The sequence below is a fragment of the Chenopodium album genome, chromosome 5, assembly GCF_948465745.1.
Source record: "Chenopodium album chromosome 5, dcCheAlbu1.1, whole genome shotgun sequence".
Classification (NCBI taxonomy): domain Eukaryota; kingdom Viridiplantae; phylum Streptophyta; class Magnoliopsida; order Caryophyllales; family Amaranthaceae; genus Chenopodium; species Chenopodium album.
In genome coordinates, this window is record NC_137838.1 from 74474146 (window position 1) to 74482269 (window position 8124).

The 8124-nt window shown below is 34.3% G+C and overlaps 3 non-coding genes across 3 annotated transcripts; 1 reads left to right on the forward strand and 2 right to left on the reverse strand.

Annotated features, from left to right (window-relative positions):
* The first annotated feature begins 3604 nt into the window (after window positions 1–3604).
* Window positions 3605–3722, forward strand: LOC145633264 (U5 spliceosomal RNA). The gene has a single exon (XR_014112600.1). It is a non-coding gene; the product is annotated as a U5 spliceosomal RNA (small nuclear RNA).
* Window positions 3723–4309: 587 nt separating this feature from the next.
* LOC145634076 (U1 spliceosomal RNA) lies at window positions 4310–4470 on the reverse strand. Its single transcript, XR_014113361.1, has one exon. It is a non-coding gene; the product is annotated as a U1 spliceosomal RNA (small nuclear RNA).
* A 980-nt stretch (window positions 4471–5450) lies between these two features.
* LOC145634082 (U2 spliceosomal RNA) lies at window positions 5451–5647 on the reverse strand. The gene has a single exon (XR_014113367.1). It is a non-coding gene; the product is annotated as a U2 spliceosomal RNA (small nuclear RNA).
* Window positions 5648–8124: the final 2477 nt, after the last annotated feature.

Sequence of the window (8124 nt, forward strand, 5' to 3'; positions counted from 1 at the left end):
ATCTCTTCTGCTCTTCTTTTAGGATTGCGTGTAGGGGCGTGTGAGCAAAAAGAAGTGAAAGTCTCTAATGCCGGTCTTAGAGATTGGGGACAACGGGATACCACTCTCTTGCCGTCAGGTGATAAACCGAGGGCTACCTTGTCCAATTTCTGTGGGCCTACATGTCAAAGATTATTAATAAGTATAAGCTGTTAAAAAGCATATCTGTATAAATAATACCAACAAAAGTATCATATTAATGCGAAAGTACTAACAAAATAAAGAATAACAATAATTTATAAGGTTAGTACCATAAGCATCAGTCCGACATAAACCGATATAAGATAGTGGTGCGTTGTTCAAAATGTACTTTACATTTGGCAACCACACTTTCGGAACAACACGTGTTTTCCCACCGATATTAGCCCTAACGGCATCAAAATAATCACAGGCCTTCTGCTCTTGAGGGCCAAGATCTCTCTCGGCAATATGGCCGAAACGAGGATGAGGCCGAAAGAAAGTTCTCCTGATAGGAAAATCTTCCGGAACACTCATGAAAAAGAATTTATCCTGCCAACCTTTACAGCTTGAAAACTTAGGGTTTACAGTGAACTTGTGAGAGGCCGTATATAATGACCACCAACCTTCGGATTGTCCATCACGTTTCAAAGTTATTAACCTCCTAAACAAGTTCAAGGTTAACGGAAAATTTTTATACAACAAAACCCAAATCAGAGCAATAACGGCACGGATAGTAGGAGGAGTAACTTGTACCAGGCATACATTCCATGCCTTAAAGATTTTAACGATAAAAGGATGAAGAGGAAATCGGAGGCCGAATTCAAAGTGTTTGGCATAAATAGCAATATAACCATCAGGACAATCAAGAACAGTTGCAGAAGGTGGTGGAAGTGTTAGTTCATACCCATCAGGAAAACCGTAAAATCTTTTAGCCTTACGGCAATATTCCTTTTCTTCGGCCAGTTTCAGCCAAACCTTGCTAACACTAGCCTCAGCAACCTTACTATTAGAGGGTAAGATAAGAGGTTGTCGGAAATCAGCCTCATCGGTTTCAGAATCATATTCCTCATCTAAACTTTCCTCATGGGTAACTTCAGCCATAAGATCAATCATTTCGGCTCTCTCAGGGCTTTCGGTGTTATCGCCCTGATTTACTTCTTCATCACTATCATCGTCATCATTTAACACAGATTTGATAGCGGAATCATAAACAGGAGACTTCGAACCTTTTTCAGACTCAAAGCTAGAAGAACTTATAACTTGAGCTTGGCCAGGCCTTTTGCTAGGCTCAGGCCTAGAGCTTAGTCCAGCCTCAACACTAGGCCCCACTGCACCACCAGCAGTCTGAGATGGGTGGTCAGCTGACTTAGATCTCGGCATACTGGAGGCTCTGATATGAATATTCCCGACGTTAGTTCCGTATTGGTCAAAATCAGGTTTGTCGGCAAAACTCCGCAAGTGATATCGGATGCTAACAGGTTCAATTTCAAGAACCTCAACGTCCTCAGGAATGTTAGGGTTTGTAGGGCGTCTTGCCTTTTCACAATCCGCTAGTATTTTATGACGGTAAAACTCCTCCTTTTGCTCTTTCTCTGATAACGGCTGAAAAGGGTCGTCAATATTATCAGACAAAGATGAAACCCCACTTTTGTTATGGCCGAGATCTTTTCTCAAAGATTGCCTAATAAGACGCCGCCTAACAGTACTAAAGGTGGGTTGTTCTTCTTCAATATTATTATTGGACATTTAATAAACCAACTAAAAACTAAAAAATGGGCAAACAGCGAATGTATTCCAAGACATGCAAATTGAAATTGAAATCTTTAAAATACCTTAAACTACTTGATGACAGCGACGACGCAAAGAAAAATCTTTGATGCTTCAACAATATGATAAGTCCGGCAAGGCCCAATTGCGGCTATCCCAAATAAAGATCGCAGCTTTCTCTGGTAAAATTCACGAATTTTTGTGAAGGAAATGTGAAAATGTGAAAAGTAAAAAAAAGAGAAGAAAAAGAAGTCAAAAAGGAAGTTGAAAAGGTGACGTTTGATATGACACATGGTCAGAAATCTAACGGTTAGAGCAAAATGTTAATTTAAAAAATAAATCGTTAGATCGTCAACACGTGTCCTCTACCCATACAACTAGCCCCCCGAGAAACGAAGCCACCTGTACATATACATTAAACTTCCAATCTCATAATTAAAGTAAACCTTGTTTGCTAACGGCAAACAAGGTTACTAGGGGGGAAAAACGAAGTTTTTCGCTCCCAGCCTTAATGTAATTAAAGTAAACCTTGTTTGCTAACGGCAAACAAGGTTACTAGGGGGGAAAAACGAAGTTTTTCGCTCCCAGCCTTAATGTAATTAAAGTAAACCTTGTTTGCTAACGGCAAACAAGGTTACTTGGGGGGAAAATCGAAGTTTTTCGCTCCCAGCCTTAATGTAATTAAAGTAAACCTTGTTTTCTTAGGGAGTAAATCGAAGTTTTCCAAGAAAACACTACGTTACTAATAACAAGTGACAACGTTAGATCATCTGATCAAACGTCCTCACTCGGGGGGCTAGTTGTATGGGGAAATATTGACATAACGGTAATCGCCATAGGCCGATATGATATGACAGGCCGACATACTATCTGAATCCGGTCCATCAATAACTCTTGTTAATGTCGGCATTTCTGTATAAAGTATACATATCGGCATGGAAGTAGCTGACACGTGTCGTGCTCACGTTTGACACGTGGCAGAAATCATATTACTTGTTAAACTGCCACCTGTCACTTAGTTAACCTATAAATAATCTGATTTTACTTCAAAAAGAAGGTAGCATTTATTGCACTCTTTCTCTCACTACTCTCTTTCTCTCATTACTTTCTCTCTCTAAATCATCTTTTTCTATAAACACTTGCTGACTTAATCTTCGGAGTGGTTATCCCCGGATTCACCCCGGGGCTAGCTAATCTCTTCTCTGTGTGTAGGTTCTTATTTGGCCGATAGGAGCAGAACGGGTTATACACTCGAGCTTCGGATCTTGGATTTGGATTATCTGATTCTTGCAGAAACAAAAGTTAATCCAGCCGTTAACGATTTTAATCTATGTATAAGTTTCAATGAATTTTCCAATGAGCCCTTTAACTACATAGTCTTAAAACCAAAAAATTTCAACGATGTTTAGATTGTTTATGATGGTCATTGTAACGAGAACTATGTGAATATAGAAGAATTTTCGAATTTCGTACTTCACATTTGTCTACTGCTTATTATAGAGAAAAGATTTGGATCAATTAAGATTCAAACTATTAGATCGACAATTTTCGGTAATTGACTTAAAAGCAATAGCGTAAGCTTGCTATGTGTGTCCCTCTCCTATGGGGTTTGTTATGGTTGTTGATTAAGAGCTGAAAAACTACTACTACTCTACTAGCTACAAAATACATTAATAAGTAAATAGAAAAAAAAAATTAATTAAAATAAAACTAAGCAGATTCCTTAAGAAAGAAAGAAAAAAAAATACTAAGCAGATTAGTCCCACATGGACTAGATTGATGATTGAAGCTACAAAACTGGTATAAATAAGTTCGCCTCATGTATGTAATCTTCACGCAGCTTCGCAGTGAGCACAAAGCGAACTATTCTTTCGCCTTTTACTAAAGAATACCGTGTGCTCGCTGCATTTAATGGCATACGTTTATTTTTGGAGGGAGTTCATCTATAGAGCTCCCAGCAAATCTAGTTCATGTGTTAATTTCCTCGTGCCTCGAGTGAATAGATGATCAATACTTGTCCTTGGTTGTGATTTAGAGATTTTGGTAGTAAATCTGGTATGACTCATATAAATGCCGAATTTGGTACCTTTTTAAATCCTACGATTTACTTTAAAGTTACAAAGTATTTCCTTTGTCTCTAAAAATTTCTTATTTTACTTTTTTTATGTGATAGTTGTAATTTTAATTTGAACAACTTGGGGTGGGGGGATATAAGTAAATACTTACTCCCTTTTTATTTGGTTGACACGTTTAATTTAGGCACATATTAAGAAGAGGAAAGATAATGATAAAACAAGTGGGGACTGGGGTATACTAACAAAAAAGGTATAAAAATTACCAAAAAAGAAACGTGTTACTAAAAATAAACTTTCTAAAAATAAATACGTGTAATAAAAATAAACTTCCTAAAAAGGAATACGTGTCAACTAAAAATACGTGTCAACTAAAATAATTACCCACCTTTGTTAAGCTATTAGAAGACTGATTAAGAAAAAAAAAAGTTTTTATGCTCAAATTAAAGACATCTTTAAAATAGAAATAGATAGAGGCCGCGCGAACGCAAGACTCCACTGTCACAAATTATGACGTAGACTCTCCCACTTGGGGAGATCTTAAGCTGATGCGCTTCCTAAGTGCAATGGAAGCCATCACCCTAGGCCATGAGCCTTCTTGATCGCCCATTGACCCTGTCCAGGTAAGTAGGTTTTACAATGTCATTCAATTCCTTCTTATACTGGATTCTTCTCATTACTTTTGTACCTTCTCAATGTGGGATGAATCATCAAATTCTTTCTACATTAATATACATATACTACGTATCAAAGTAATGGTTCAATTCGTTCTTTACGATCATATCATAAATGGAAAGGTTAGTGTGGAGTTTAGACCGCTTGTTTTCATCATACTAATGGGCTTTCGGGTTGTCTAGTATAAGGGGGAATGGAGTGGTATATGTAAGGAGATAAGTGTACGAGGCAACGATGCTAAAAGAAGTATCGAGAAAAAGATTTACCCATTTAAGCTTATAGCAAAGATTCTGTTATAAAGGTTGATCGAGACAAGGTTCAAAGTGATCACCAAAATTTTATCAATTCTTGAACAAGTTCAAAAAGTTTGAAAAAAAAAAAAAAAAAAAAAACTGCCTTTTCTTCCTAATTTTGCATAGGAGTATGTTTATAGAATTTTTTCAAGAACATAATGGTGTAATTGAATCTTGTTTAATAAACATCATTGACTAATTCACAACAATTGATTTAAATTAGACGGTTTATCAAATATAATGATGCTAGACTAATAGACTATATGATAAGAGTGAATATGATGCTAAACTATATGATATTATGTACATGATATCGACAAATGTCAAAACCGCAAATCTCATTATTTATGGAACACACTTATTTATGAACTCAGCTAGCTTGATTGAGAAAACTATATAGCCTCCTTAAGTCCTTAACGAATCAATATGAATTGATCTCACCCTGAAGAAAACTTCATTCTTATTATTGCCATATAAAAAGGGAAATTGGTTTTCCTTGAAAACTACTTAGTCCCACCAAACAGGAAAAATTTAAAGATACTAAGAACTTCAAAGTCTTCAATCATATTCAGTTATTCACTATAAATACATGTTATCACTTTTTGTAACAGACTAAATCAAGAAGCAATTTGGTTTCAATTTGGTGGGGTGCGCCAGGCCTTTGCTATAGTGCAACGCAAAGGCAACGCTTAAGGAACCCGATAGCAAGCTACCGTGATGGATCCTCCCCCTTAAAAAATAAATTTAATATCGTTGTGAGTCATTGACTCACGTATCAGATATTAAACTGATAAGAACAGATACTACACTTGATCTTAGCCAAAAGGCCGAGAAAGGTATGCTTTGTTCAATTGCTTGACCCGAATTTTATACTCTAGCTTGAGTGACATCTCCATCGTTTCTTATTGCTGGTCAATGTGGGAGAAATGCTTTGTATAAGTATTTCATGTGTAATTGAAAATTTAGTGATTTTAAGGGATAATGATCTATATTTTACGAGATTGTTATATATCCTATACCCCAACGCTTATATTATTAATTGGGGGTTACAAACACTGGGGAGTTTTTGCCCAATTAAACCAATACGAAGTATTGTATTATATAATGCAATTGTTTCCAATTCAACAACAATGATTATAATTTACGTTCGTTATATTATACTATCCTTTTTATAAATTACTAGTTTGGTGCCCCGTGTGATGTCCGGATTGTTTATTGAATTTTAAGATAATATTTGTATTTATGTATCAAGTTTTAAAATATATCATTGATACAAAATTAGTTAGAAATGGTTGTGATTTTGTGCCAATTGAAATTATATAATAGGCATGTAATGACTAATAATAATATTGGTGAAAATGTTTGCTTTAAAAAATAAATAAATAAAAAAATAAAACTTGAAATATTAGAATTTCTAAAAATTAGCCAAAAATAAAGTAAGGAAAAAAAATTGTTCTAAGCTTATTGGGTTGAACCGAACCCGAAACTTTGTGCTAGTGTATGTAAACATTTCTTAACCCGAGTCCTGAAGTGACTCGACCCGAAATAACCTGTGACTCAACCTGATTGACAATTCTACATAAAGTAATAAACTCATATTAGATTGTGAAGTATTTTATTTCAATCTATTAGGATATATCATAAATGAATGTTGCTCCAAAAAAAACTTATAATATTAAAATAAATTTATATGATAAATTATTTAATTGTTGTGTCGTTGTGATCTGCTAAAGTTATAATTTTTGTACCTATGAAATATGGGTAATTTATTGGAAATAAAACTCTAAATCAACAATTTTATCCTATAAATTTATCTAAATTTTATTGAAAATAAAATTTTAAACTAATATTTTTATCCTAAAATATCTATTCTAGTTTTATCCTATTAAAAAATACAAATTTTTTATTCATAAAAAATATATCCATAAAAAATATATCCAAATAAATTATACATGTCATACTAATATTTAATTGTTGCTTACGTGGCATAGTAACATTTGGCGAAAAACTAAGGCGCCAAGTGTCGCTGTCTCGTGACCTGGCTAAAAGTTTAGCTTTATATATTAGTTATATGATTTGCAACGAGAAGTGTGAGTAAAAAATGTTTAATCGTTACAATTAACCTAAAATGGAGATAGGTAGCTGAAATTTGCTTTGTTAACCTCGCATTCAAACTTGTCACATCAATTAAATCAAGCTAGCTCGAGACAAAGCCATTGATAGCTCTCAATAATTATAGTGGTGAGCCAAAATTAACGTAGTTCAATAAATAGTAGTATTAGTTTGATCCACACAAAAATTATGTAAAAAATATTAAAGACGTTGTGTACACATGATCCACATATAATTGACAGTCTCATATGAATCCATTGAAAGCGAGCTCTCACCAAACAATCATTTTCACTTGTGAAATAATGTATATAGGTCATGTCAAATTATTACTCCCTTCGTCCCCGATTGATAGTCACTTTTGAAGAAAAATTACAGAAATTAAGGAGAATTAAAGAAAGAATATTGAAAAAGTAAATTTACATTGGGTATGCAAAAAATAGAGAGAGAAAATAATTAAAGTACACGGGAAAGTAAAATTTACATTGAAAAGTTAAATTTGCACAAATATTTTTGCAAATGTTAGAGAATTTTGGTAAAAAAATAATATTAATGTTACTTGAAAAAAGCAAATGTGACTAACATTTTTGGTGCCCAAAAATAGCATAAGTGACTATCAATTGGGGAGGAATGGAGTATTTTTTTTTTACCCTTTTTGGAAAAGTGATTATTAACCGAGCTGAGTGTTAGAGTGTGTATAATTGGGACTCCACACAAAGTAAGCGACTAAGGATGACAAATTGAGAAGTGTGTACATAAAGTAAAATTTTGAATGGTAGGTGTAATTAAACTAAGTAGTATAAATTGCATACATAACTAATAAAGCAACAATGGTAACGTAGCAAGAGAAAATTATACCTAATATGTTAATTTGTAACTCGGAATCTAATAGGGTTGACTTTATATATATATATATATATATATATATATATATATATATCAATTAGTGATCTTAAGGTGATTCAAGTTAGAGGTAATAGGCTGTTTCAAGAGTTTCTCGACTATAGGTCATAACAATTTCAATAAGAAACGAGAAATGTATGACCATTTTACGAAGTATTATTGACACATTGAAGCTGGAACTTTGCAGAAGAAGTTGGCACGTCCATGCTTTCTCTGACTTTCCAAATTTTGAGCTTCCGCCTTGGCCTTTTGGAAGGAGCACAGTCGCACGGACGTGCTTGTTGAGGCGATCGATTTTGGTCCGG